Genomic DNA, 14038 nt, shown 5'->3' with positions numbered 1-14038 from the left:
ATGGCGTCTGCCAGCTTGCATCGGAGTAGTACATTGAGGATCCGGTAGACACACTGCCTTTGTGGTATTATAAATGCTGCCTTTTTCATTGTTGTGCTTCACAATATGCTCCTTCGACGACGTGCAGATACCGATGCCTCCCCTGTTGTTGGGCTTCGCATGCCTCTGCCGTGCATGCGCGGCCGCTGTTTGTTGTGACGTTGTAGTACTTTTTTGTAGAGCTGGGCGGGGGTCATGCTTGACCACCCAATATTGGAATACTCCACGTGCAGGAGCTGCTGCAGCTATCCGACCAACAATCTTGGCTTTGATTTGGTCGTGGACACGTGAACTACGGTTGTTGACTGCAACTGGCCTTATATTGGCAGCGGTCGGAGCAGTATTGGACAGCTGCTTGTCAGAGCGGTGCTTATTCACCTTGCGATTCCGGCGGGTCATTATAGCTGGGCCTTGATCAGTAGTGATCAAATTACTTACTGGAGCTGATAGTGCAGAGACGTATCTAATGACGATGGCAAGCTTATCTGATACAGGTGCTACTTGCTGCTAGCGACGTTGACAATGATGCAGGCTAATTAGCAGCAGCCACATGATCATCTCGTCCAGCGCAGTACTAAGCTGGCCAGCAGGCTAGCTGGGAAAGGAGGCTGTCGAGATCAGGACGTTCGGGCTATATGAGCAGTTAAATAATTAGAGGGCCTAACCGGAGATACCTTAGCTGCATCTGGTAGTCCCTCAATCCATCATCCCTTTCGCTTTCATACCGTTGCCTACAACTTGCCGATGTGCTGATTGCTGCTACGACTAGCTATGATTTTGTAATGTCCTATTAACCTTTCCGATATTGCTAAGAACATCCTTGACAGTACTCACACTCACGACGAAGTTATTGCAACATTATGTCCTCATGAAATAACATAAGATGCCACAAATGTTAAATCAAAATTTTCAAAGGTTAACATTAAATCAAACAGAGAACCCAAACAACCTGATATTGTGAGACCTCTTAGGAAATCACCAAAGCATGAGACTTCTCAAGTATATAGTAGGTTGTTGAGCTTTTTTCATGTTTTTTTTTTGTTCAGAATGGGTAGGTCAATTCCAACCGATCTGATTGAGCAGCAAACAAAATTTGAGACTGTAATGTATAAGTTGCAATTCTGCCTTTACCCAAATTTGCAAGAGTGGGTGCTCAGATACTACATGCATAAATGGAGTGAGTGAATTCCATGGCCATTTCAACCACCTACCCCATGGCATCCACATTACATCACTTGGAATACACTCGGTCGACAAATCACCATCGACATCGCCGTACTGGCTAGTTGCTCCACAAAACACCATTGTATTCTGTTCGTACAGATTGCGCACGTGCTCGCCTACTCGAGACTATAGAAATAAATTACTCTAATGTGGTCTCCAACCACCTTCAGCCAGCTAAGCAATTCGTTTCACTCTACTTTCCTGACAACCAGTTAACCACACGTGAAACTTTGAAGAGCATCTTACCGATGTAGCCCTCTGTTCCTGCATCAAAAACTCCCATTGATATGTGTTGTTACCTTGTCCTCCTCCTCTTCTCCTTTTGTCCATTGCATAGTAAAGTAGTCATTGCTTGCTACATTTCAAGGTCTTCCCAACTCTCTCTTGCTTACTTCCATTCTTAATTCATCAACATTTTTTTCGCATACTCTCTACATCAAATCATTTTAGTGACTTATACTCACTTAGGGTAACAAGATTTGTGCAAAACAGATATAAGCGCTCTCTCTCTCTCTCTCTCTCTCTCTCTCTCTCAGCTTTCATTTCTACGTTCTTCTTTACGGATGTACACTCTTGTTCAGTGCTTCCATGAGAACAAAATAGTAAATACAATCTTGTATGTATGAGTGACTTCTACTCACTTAGGATAACAAGATTTCTGGAAAACAAATAATAATTAAGCGCGCGCATGTGCTCTTTCTCTCTCTCTCTCTCTGTCCTTTCACTTCTATGTTCTTGTTTACTGATGTATACTCTTGTTCAATGCTTCGATGAGAACAAAATAGTAATTATAATAGTGCCATTGCAGTCATGCAGGCTAACAAAGCGCTCTAGTTGCCAAGGTTGATTGGTTCAGGAGACTCTCTCTCTCTCTCTCTCTCTCTCTCTAGTCTCTATGCTTCTGCGTCTAAGCAAACAACATGCACATGAAAACATATATCTAGGTTGGATTGATCAACAAAGATAGCTTGCTTAAAACGTTAGAAAAGCCTCTTGATGATGTCATGGCTCAACAAGAGCATGACCTTGTAATTTTTTTGGCCTGCTCAATATAATTCACTCACAATTGTGAGTTTTGCAAAAGAAAAAAAAAAAAGAAAGGATACCACCCTTTACCTAACTACTTAAGCAAGGGAGGGATGTACTTGGTATTTGCTCTCTTACAGAAGGGGGGGGGGGGGGGGGGGGGGGGTTGCCTAGCTCCTTGCCTTAATTAGATTTAGAGCATATGACCTAGCACTTGAGCATGAGTCTGTCATGGTCACCTCCTATGAGGAAAGCACCCAACTAATTAGGTCTAGTGGATCACCTGCTTTCTAAGAGAAAGCAGTCAACGATAAGTTTTCTTAAACTACCACAACTTCCATTAGTCCTTGGCCTATACCCTTCAACTTGACATTATCTCCCTTACCCTCGTTAAAAAACATGGACAATAGAATTCAACAAGCATAAAAAATTTCCACAATTCCCAAGTACCTGGACTAGTCAAAACTTGATCAAGTATAAATATAACATACTTGGGCCTCAATATAACCCTTAGGCGATTGCTCCAACATGATCCCCAATATTTTTTGGTTTCCTAGTTTGGTGCAAAATTTTCCAGCAGTTACCCCAATGCACTCTCAAGCTTTGATAACATACATCTTATCACTATTCAGCATAAAGAGAGTGTAGAGTGATGACCCTAGGTAAATTATTCTTTTCCACTTATATAATGAGGGAAACTGTCTTTATCATAACACTCATGGTACTTGAGAATTGGGGAGGGATGTTCTTTTGTCTGAGCATCAACACATGCGGACAATTGGCTTCAAACATCAAACTATTATGCTCATAGCTACAATCTAATGAAGGACCCAACTATCATCCATCACTTCTAATCCTTGCCTTTAAGTGAGAGACTTGTGGGTACATTGGCTTGAACCCATGCAAAGTACAACTTACCTATTGAGATCTCCCCATTCACTGAGAAAATTATCTATGGTACCTTTGTTACAGTTCTTTTTATAAGCACAAAATTTGGTTGGCTTCATGCTCTTTAGTAATTCTGCCTTCTTTCGAATCCAAATATGGTAATAAAGCAATGTCAGTATAATTGCTAGCCTTGCGGACATGTTCTTCTACTTGAGAGTGTTCCTAGAGAAGGTGTACTATCCTTGGCAATAGATGGTGCTCTTGCTATGGCTTGTCAAGAAGTAAAATTAACGATGAGATTTATCAATCCAATAACATTCTCATTTACTGAACTAATTTTTTAGTAGTTCTACCACTTCTTTTGGGTGAAAAGATGGTAACAAATCAATGTCAATAGCATTAGAAAATTTCGGAGGTCTTTTGGAGGACCTTTTAGTAGAGAGAAAAAAAAGAGCTCCTCCAATGAGAGAAGGGCCAACGTTACGTAGAAAAATAAATTCATAATAACAAAAATATGAAAAAGTTATCACCTACTCATTCAATGAGACAACGATCTTCGAAAACGGTCGCCTTTTCATTAAATGCAATTTTCTTTTTCACAAGGTCGGCGTTGCTCATTCAATATGGCTTTTGACATCATGGAAATTTGAAAAAAATCACAAAATTTTCAACTGGTGTCAGAAATTGATGATTTTGACATTGACAATGCGTCCGAAACGCCCAAAAACTTAACTTTCGACTGCTTACTTGCCATGTTTTGACGCGGAGAAAATTTCTAGAAACCCCTAAAAAGGATTTTAGCCTAACGGCGCATGAGGGGCACATTAACTTCTTCTAGAATGGCCTCCGTGCGCCGTTTGGCTAAAACCTCCTTTCACGGGTTCAATTCTTACTTAAAACCCCCTTTTAGGGTTTTTTGGACATTTTCTCCCTGTTCGGGCGTCTGAACATGGCAAGTAGACAATCAATCTTTAAGTTTTTGGGCATTTTGGACGCATTGGTGGTGTCAAAATCATCAAATTTTGACACTAGCTAATAGTTTGTGATTAAAAAAAAAAAATTTCAATGATGTTGAAAGCTGTATTGAATGAGTGCCGCCGACCTCATGAAAAAGACAATCGCATTTAATGAAAAGGTGATCGTTTTTGAAAAATGCCAAAAAGTTAGGTTAAATTTTCAGAGTATCTAGTTGTCCTTTTGGACGCACTCAATAAGTGCAAAGGCATTTTAAAAAGATTTTCTAGAGAGAGAAATAGAATTCCTTAAAAGGCCCTCCAAATGACCTCCAAAATCTTCTTCTGAATGCCAACTTTGTAGATAGCTTTTTCTCCTATTGAGGTTGTTACTAGAGCATTGTAGTGTCGACAACAAAATGTTTCTCTTGCTATGGCTTGTTGAGCTATAATAATAATTATGAGATCTATTAATCTAATAACATTCTCATTTAATGGAGAGAGAGAGAGAGAGAGAGAGAGAGAGAGAGAACCACCATCCTTTGCTCCATGGAGGGGAAGAAAAGAAGGGGAAGGGGGTTTGAGTTTGAGCATATAAATTAGTATTAAGTGACAGAGACTCGAGAGTCAAGGCTAATTTGATAGGCTATTAGAAACTATTTAAGGGTCGTCACAAAAATTGGAGAGATTCTAGAGAATTGAGGGTTTATGGAGAGATGTTCATTGTTTGGCTTGCATGGAGACTAAGGAACACACAACATTTAATGAGAGGGGGTGGGGGGATCGATCGCTCAGAAGTCCAAGGTAGACTCTCGAGGCGGGCTAAACCCGTGCCTCACAAAAATTTAGGCAAAAGGGAATCACGACAGCACAAAGAATTAGACTTTGTCAATTGGTTTCGAACCCACCACCTTGCAGCTCAGGTTTAGGGTCATATGGGCTAACCAACTCACCCACGTGCACATGTTGTATCCATGCCCGTTTTTATGATCTTTTATTCGAAGACAACATGCAATGCTCGGGTTTAAGAGGTTCAATTTGTGGTCGGGTTTAGTTTTAATGTGATGTTTGCGACTACGATTGCACATATTTTTGTGTGTGGACTTGTGAGCCGGGGAACCCCTCATCACCTGTCATTAAATGTTGTATGTTACTTAGTCCTCGGTGCTTGGTTTGGATACATTGAAATGGTTGTTCATCATGATTTCATATGCATGAATGTATGCATTTATTCACATAATCAAGTACCTACACATATACGCATTGGTAAGTACTTGCATAGCTCATGAGTGAGCGCGTGTGTGTTAGCTCATCATCTTCTCTATTCTTTTCTTTTGAAGAAATGGCAAGATTGATTAAAAACTTTTTTATTAATTTATTTTTAAAAGGCATGTTACTAAGACAATAATTAATGCCTTGACTTTTAATCAATATCTAGAAATTCACTGTAATAAAAATTCTCAATGAATCAATATCTAGGAATTCACTTTAATAAAAATTCTCTCATTGAGATGTTATGGCAGTGGGCCCATAATCAAATGGGTTTATTGTATAAGAGCTAGTTTAGAGACACCAAAGTTGAACACAATTGCTCTTTACGTATAGTGGATGATTTTGTGCTCATTGGATGGATGAGAAAAATGGCTTTCACACGATATTTGAATCCACCCAAGACGATGCTATTTACACCTCACGCAAAAAATCATCACTTTTGTATTGAAGGAACATGAGCACCAAAGGAAATGACAAGATCGTTCTAGATTAGAGACTGCCACATTTGGGTCTTGAACTCTAATTTCTGCCAATGGGGCATGCGCACATCATAGAAGCTATCCAACAACCCAAAAGAGTTTGTCTCTTATGTGTAAGCTTGTCTATATTGTCAAGCCAAGGGTCCAGAGGCCATGGGCCAGTCTAAATCGAGCTCGGGCGCCGGGCAAGAGGCAGGGATTTGAGGTAGGATTCAGACTCCCTTGTCTCACATTGGTATTAGAGCTATTTTGCACAAAGCAAGGCATCGTCTATACTTACCAAAAGTTTGTGTGTGGGAAGCCGTGGTGGAAAAGACGATCGATAGAGAAGTGGTGTGCTTGTGGGGGAAAGGAGGCCAAAGCGAACATCACCAAATCGCCCGTAGACTAGCTTGGTAGATTTGCACCACCGCAAGGGGGGCTTTTTGTTTCTTGAGCGGCCCTCGTTAACCGAGTGGTGCAAAGCTTGCTTCTTTTCCCTGTGCTACTACCGTTGTTGCAGCTAAACATTGTCGACCCAGGGAGAAGCCTGAAGCAGGTACATGAAAGATAACAGGTGGGTGGTATAGTACTTGTGCAACTGCTTGATGCAAGGTATGCTCGGCACTGGCAGGAAGTGTATGTCAAATGTGGATTTTAACATACCAAGGGTGGTTTTCAAGCTCAACTGATCGGGATACTTAGAAGTGTCAAAGGTTGGTTGGATGTCACCGTTAGCTAGTGCCATGATATGTACTATGTTGAATGTTTTCACTATTTTGGCAATGTCAAAGCTCTCTGGATGGATGAAGCCCAATGGTTAGCAGCTCTCCAATCCGGGGTTATGGTGGCTCCAATTTGTCAACGTTCATGGTAATCATGCCATTCCTAATTTCCTGGTGTGATGCTTTTCATCCGAGATACATTTTGCGGAAAGAATTATATCCGGCTGCGGCCATATGGTTATCGGTGTGAGAAATGCTCGTTTTAATAAAGCTTCGTGTGGGGCAGAGCTTTAAGCGGGGACGATGAGGAGCTAAGAATAAGGTTTTAAATCTCGGCAATCAGGGGGGGTGTGAAAGATGGCTAGGATGGCAGCTCAAGTGGTGGAGTATTTTGAGCCAAGGCAAGGGTTTTAGCATTAAAAAAAAAAGCCGCTGCGACTGCAGCATGCGGCAGTTGCATGGCATCAAAAGCTGGCGCTAAAGGTAGGGGGGACTCCGAGAGCTAGTACAATTGGTACAAAAGGAGCTGCATTGGGGGACCCTCGCAAACAGGGAAGCTTGGTCGTGAGCAAGAGGGAGGCCGCGAGTTGTGGGGGCTCACAATATAGAGGGGGCGAAAGGTTGTAGGAGTTAAGGAGGGCCTTGAGAGAGTCTGCGACTTCAGAGAAAGGAGCTGCAAATGAGTGCGGGCTTGAGGGCCTATGGGAGAGGCCGAAGGCCTACACGTAAGACAAAGTCGGGGGCGAGTTGCAGGCTGCCAGTTGTTGCAGAAGGGATGATCGAGGGTCTGTAGCAACTCAGAGAGAGCCCAGTGAACTTGGGAAGTTTTCTGTGGCCGTAGGGAAGACCAAGAAGTGGCCAGTTCATTAACCGCATAAGGGGTGGCCGAGTGTTGTTGTGGGGTAACGAAGGGCTGGTAGAAGACCACCAAGCAAGGTGGGTATAGGGGTGATACCTACGGTGACCTTTGGGTTGCTGTGAGAAGTTTGCCAGCTACAATTAAGAGAGGGACGGTTAGCCTAAACCAGTCTATCACCCCCTAGATGTTGTGCGTATGAAGCCAATTGGAGGCCGAGTGTTTAGTGGCTACAAGCTCCCCTTTGTATCTGCTTTGGAATCGACACAGGCGATGCGCCAAGTCACTCATATGTGGAAAATTACGTCTACATTGGCATAGCTTCTATTTTTTTGATATTTAAATGAATATTTTCTATCTCTCTCTCTCGCTCTCATGGCTATGTGTATGCTGTGTATCTGAATGGTTCTTGTGCAAACGAGGTGGATGCAAAGGGTATAAATCGAATGGTATGTCGGGTATATGCACCCTTTAATGGTGTTTTGATGAGTGAGGAGTGCTACCTATATGGCTGTGTACATGCCTTGAGGATAAAAAGTTGGGGCCAAGCTTGAGTCTGTCAATGATCTTGGAGTTTTTGAGGGAAGTCGAGGTTATTTATTTGTGATTATATGGCGTTATCAAGGGTTAAAGGTCAAGATAATTGATTGCATGCTTTATGGCCGGATGTACGTAGTTAGGGTTGCTTGGGTACAGACTTGGACAATAGTCATTGGTAGATTGGGTGTCTGGGTGTGTGATTATTAGGGGATAGGGGTGTTGTGGAATTGTTGGGCTATAGAAAGGCATTCACTGAGTGTGCCGGTGTTTTGCCATTTCCCCCTTTCCATCTTGTGGTGCCCCCACTGAGGATCACACTGATCAGTCAAGTGATGGCGTGGGTCAATAACATGGTGCCAGATTGTGACTCAGTGTTCTCTGGTGAACAAGATGCTGAAGATTGGATGTTAGATGTGGAGCTCTAGATGTTGTCAATACGGATGGTGACCGACAAACACAAGTCAAGGGCTATGCCGCTGGTGATGCGAGAGAAGGCCAAAGCTTGGTTCGAAGGGTTGGAAGTTCCCGATCGGTAGTCATGGAAGGTGGTTCGAGCTCGGTTTATCCAAGACTTCAAGCAAAGGATTTGGCTTCCAGAAGTGGATGCAAAATTGAAGGTTTTGAAGCAAGATATAAATGGTGAGTTTGTAACTTTTTTTAAACAATTTGAAGATATTTGGCAGCAATTAGAAGCTGCTACACAGTCTCGAGGCAACGACTACTTCAAATTAGAGAGATTTTTGGAGTGCTTACATCCCAAGATTTGAGAGAAGGTAGAGTTTGCTGGTGCAGAGGCCTATGAGGATGCAGTATATGTCGCCAAAGTGAAGAGTAGAAAGATGAAGAAGAAGTTGGAGATGGGTTTATTGAAGCTTAGTGATTATGCTTTTGTTTTGACAACCTCGCAACATGTAGTGCAAGTAAAAGCTGTTCATGATTGCCAACATGCAATAGTTGCGAGTTCTCCATGGGTAAGCTCTATTCCGTATTGTGTTTCGTCAGTGCCCCCTATGTGTTATACACCCATGCCTACAAAGGAGGATCTCATCCGTGAGGATGAAAGGTGCATAAACAAGGATCTGCATGAAGAAGAGACAAAAGATGCCGTTGGTTCTCAGGTGTCAGTAGAGGGTAAAGATCATCAGGTGTGGTAGAGGAGATCAAGCCGACTATGCAAGTGTCAGACGCTCCAATTGTAGAAGCAGATACACAGCTGGAAGTTGCTCAAGTAGTCGAGGCAAAATTGAATGATGTCCAAGACCAAGGGGTTGGGTAGCCTTCTCTCATGTCTTGGGACGGTGAGGCCCTGCCGCCTGTAGAGAGAAGCTCTGAGGATGAAGTTGATTGGGGGTTTGATGAGCCAGTGGTTGGTATAGATGAAGATTCACAAGTGCTGTTGCTAAAGCTATGGCCAGGATGCAGATTAAGCAAGGCCTTGCACCTCCTCCAGTGTAAGAAGAAGAAGCCCATGTGATTTTTCTGAGACTTTGTGTGATGTCGAAGTAGACAATGAGGTTTGGAATGCAAAAAAATAAATAGAGGATAAAACTGTCAACGAGGGCGGATCTATGGACTTGGGACTGATGGCAAGAGACAACTAGGCTATGTGCAAACAAGTTTGTGCCAGTTAGTTGATGGTTATGCTTTTGAGGATTTCTTTTCAGCAAGCTGTATGCCTGTTACCATATACATGTGGTAGTGATGTGTGTGAACACACTAGGACCGCCGGGGCATTTTTTCCCTCTTTAGGAGGTTTTTTCCCCCGTGCATTGTATATACGCCCATCACTCTAGGGCTATCTATCTTTCCATTGCACACTAAGTAACATACTCTCTATTGTGTGCCTTGAGCTTCCTTCGTCTTCTCCAAGCTGTGTGTGTTTCTCTGCAACCCTAATTCCAACAATTGGTATCAGAGCAGGTCACGTCCTCCCGGGCTTAGTCGCTAGCTGCTCCAGCACACGCCTGCTCACTTTCTCCGATTTCAGTGAGCTTTGGCGAGCGTTCGCAGGTCCATAAATATTTTGGGTAAGCTCGAAGAGCTTGGTCTGCTCAGAATTTTGATTTGGGCTCATTTCGGCCTCCGTTTCCACTACGGGCAGTACTGCACAGGCTATTTCGTCATTTTGTGAAGATTTTCTGTGAGTGCCGTTTTCTACATAACAGGTGCCTTATAGTCTTCTACGGTTTGTGCTATATAGCACAAGTTGTTCCCGCTCCATTTCTCCTGTTTTCGGGCAGTTTTCACATCAGGTGCAGCATTTACCATGGCTGACAACAACAACACAGATGTGTTCAAGATGTTTGCTGCTGAGGACAGGTTGGATGGGGACAACTACCCTATGTGGGCTTATATGATGCAACATGTTCTTGTGTCAAAAGGTGTCTGGAACATTGTGCAGGGCATTGATGTACGTCCTGGTTCTGAAGATGTAGGCGATGTTGAGGATGTTGCAGGTCTTGCTGCAAGGATTGCAGCTGTTAGAGTTGTTTTGCCTACGTCAGAACAAGCTCGTTGGGATGTTAAGGATGCGCAGGCTCATGCATTGATTGCATTGTCTGTGAAGCGCACCATTATTCCTCACATCCGTTCAGCAAAATCTGCAAAACAGGCTTGGGATATTCTAGCAGGTCTTTATGCAAGCCGCAATGAGGCTAAAATTGCTTTGCTGCGTAAAGAGCTAGAGTCGAAGAATATGCATGAGGAAGATGATATGGACACTTTCCTTGCTAGTGTCAAGGATATCAATGAGCAACTCATTCCTGCAGGTGAAGTCATTTCGGACAGTTCCCTTGTGCAGACTGTTCTTGATGCCTTACCAGATTCCTACCAGACTTTTGCTAGTACTTGGAGACTCATGACCCAAGGAAATCCTGAAGTTGTCAAGTTTGATGCATTATGCACATTGCTGTTGCAAGAGTCACTTTCTAGAAAAAACAGGACTAGGCAGCGTCAGTTGAACAGGCTTTTATTGCTTCTCAAAGAAAGGGTGGTAATAGTAATGCAGCCACTTCTTATGGTTCTGCTGCGAGTGGCAAAAATTCTGTTCCTAATGCTTCTGGTGGCAGCACTTCGTCTGGCAATTCTGGTGATAAGGGCAAAAAGAAGATGCGTTGCCTTTATTGTAAAGCCAATGATCACTTGATCAAGTCGTGTCCTAAGTTGAAGGCCAAAGAGGCTAAGAAGAAAGAGGGTGGTTCCACTGCAAATGGTGGTTCCACTACAAATGCAGTCATTGTTGAGTCTTCTGTGAAAGGAGATTGTGATGCTGATGTTGATGCAGAATGGGCTTTTAGCGCAGAGTGCACTTACAATCCTGCTGTCCATGATGCATGCTTGTCAGTTGCTGCAGATTCACATGTGTGGTATTTCGACAGTGGTGCTACAAAGCACATTACCTCGCAGCGTGAATTGTTTACCTCTCTCAAGTCTGTCCCTCATGGGAATTCAGTCACTTGTGCCAACAACGCCTCTTATCCAGTTCAGGGAGTTGGAAAGATTGTGCTCACTGCTGCTAATGGCAGTTCCTTCACACTTGTTGATGCACTTTATGTACCTGGGATCAAGAAGAATCTCTTGTCTGTATCCGCACTTGCTAGACTTGGACTTGTAGTCAAATTTGTGGATGACAGATGTACAGTTCATGATCTCAGTTTTGGTGATGAAATTGTTGCATCTGGGCTTTTGTGCCGTGGGCTGTATAAGCTCACTTTGTATGACAAGTGTGGACAAAATTTTGCAAATGCTGTTGCAGATTCGAGGGCTATTTCAGATGCAAAACTTTGGCATGCACGTTTTGGTCATCTGAATTTTGCCAATTTGCTACGTTTGCAGAAATCGGATATGGTTGCTTCTTTGCCGCCTCTTGAAGCACCTGTCAAACATGTTTGTGAAGGCTGTATTCTGGGTAAAATGCAGCGTTCGAAGTTTCCAAAGGATGGTTCAGTTAGGGCCACATGCAGGTTGCAACTTGTGCATAGTGATGTTTGTGGGCTCATGCAAACTCCGTCCTTGGGCAATTACCTGTACTTCGTGACTTTCATTGATGATTACTCCACGCATGCATGGGTATTTCTGCTTAAAGCGAAGTCCGAAGTTTTTATGTGCTTCAAACAATTTTTGGCTATGGCTGAAAATGTCTTAAAATGTACTATGGGCACCCTCCGTTCCGATCGAGGGGGGGAGCATATGTCTCATGAATTTAATGCATTTCTGGCTAGTCGTGGGATAAAACACCAATGTACAGTGCCTTATACACCTCAGCAAAATGGTGTTGTTGAGAGGAAAAACAGGTCACTAACGGAAATGGCACGATGTATGGTCAAAAGTCAAGCTTTGCCGCATTCTTTTTGGCTTGAGGCCATCATGTGTGCCACTTATGTACATAACAGGTGTCCTACGAAAGCTTTGCAGTCTATTACTCCATATGAAGCATGGCATGATAGAAAACCTTCTATTGAGCACATGCGTGTTTTTGGCTGTTTGGCATATGCTTTGGTGCCACAAGTGCAGCGCAGAAAATTGGATGATAAGGCTGTCAAATGTATTTTTGTTGGTTAAAGTGCTGAAAGCAAAGGTTACAGGTTGTATCATCCGCAAACAAAACGTATTCTGGTTTCACGGGATGTAGTGTTTGTGGAAGATTCTGTTCAGCCCTTGCTGTCATGTACTAGAGACAGTAATGTAAGCTCACAGGACATTTATGACACTTTGTTGCCTCTTTTCAGTGGTGGAAATACGAATGTAAGTTCCAATGAGGCAAATGTACAGCCTATGGGGGTTTCTGAAAATGTTTTAGAACAGCCTATTACTGATGCAGATGTACATGATGTACTTGATGAGGAAAGGGCTGAAAATGAGCAGGCTAGAGGTATGCCAAAATGGCTGGTGCACACTTTGCGTGACAGTAAATTGGATGCACCTTTATCTAGTCGTACTCGTTCAGGCTCTCGCCATGCATCTTATGCATCAGATTGTTATGCTTTGGCTGTGTCTAGTTTACATGATGTTGAGGAGCCTCTGTCTTTTGATGAAGCACATAATTCAGAAAATTGGATTGCTGCCATGAAATCAGAATATGATGCACTTATAGAGAATGACACATGGACTTTATGTGATTTGCCTCCTGGCAAAAAGGCCATTGGTACGAAGTGGGTTTACAAGTTGAAACGCAAGCCGGATGGTGAGATCGATCGCCATAAGGCTCGACTTGTTGCAAAGGGTTATGCACAACAAAAAGGAATAGATTATGACGAGACTTTTGCTCCCACTTGTCGTATGACTACTGTGCGTTTTCTATGTGCATTGGCAGCTCATTTTGGTTGGGATGTACATCAATCAGACATTGTTACTGCTTTCTTGAATGGTGACATATTTGAGGAAGTTTATGTAACGCAGCCTCGCGGTTTTGTCATAAAAAGACAAGAGGACAAAGTGTGCAAATGTAAGAAGGCTTTGTATGGGTTGAAGCAATCTCCTCGTGCTTGGTATGAGAAAGCTGACACTCATTTGGTTAAACGAGGCTTTCGTAACAGTCCAACAGAAAGCACATTGTATGTAAAGCGCGAGGATGATGTATTTCTCATTGTGGTTCTTTATGTTGATGATTTGCTGATCACTGGACCAAATGATAGACATATTGCTGAATTTAAGGCTGATTTGAATGCTACTTTCAAGAGGAAAGATTTGGGGCTGTTGCATCATTACTTGGGTATACCGTTTAAGCAGTGTGATGGTGGTATTGCCTTGTGTCAGAAAAGTTACATAGAGACATTGCTATATAAGTTTGGACTTGAGGATTGCAAACCTATTGCCACTCCCATGGAAACAGGTTTGAAGTTGAGTCTACATGATGCTGGCGATCCTGCTGATGTCACTCTTTACCAAACTGCTGTGGGCTGCCTCATTTATGTATGCAACACGAGGCCAGATATTCAGTTTGCAGTCTCGCAGGTCAGCAGATTTATGCATAGCCCAGGGTCTAAGCATTGGCAGGATGTCAAGAGGATTTTCCGCTACCTTAGTGGCACTTTACATCTTGGCTTGTTTTGTCCCAAG

At 42.9% G+C, this 14038-nt stretch overlaps 1 pseudogene; it reads left to right on the top strand.

The window, feature by feature from the left end:
- Positions 1-8313: 8313 nt before the first annotated feature.
- Positions 8314-9135, top strand: LOC147464876 (uncharacterized; annotated as a pseudogene).
- The last annotated feature ends 4903 nt before the right edge of the window (positions 9136-14038 follow it).

The sequence above is a fragment of the Adiantum capillus-veneris genome, chromosome 1, assembly GCF_014529385.1.
Source record: "Adiantum capillus-veneris isolate H3 chromosome 1, ASM1452938v2, whole genome shotgun sequence".
Taxonomy (NCBI): Eukaryota; Viridiplantae; Streptophyta; class Polypodiopsida; order Polypodiales; family Pteridaceae; genus Adiantum; species Adiantum capillus-veneris.
This window is presented reverse-complemented; position numbering and strand designations above follow the sequence as displayed.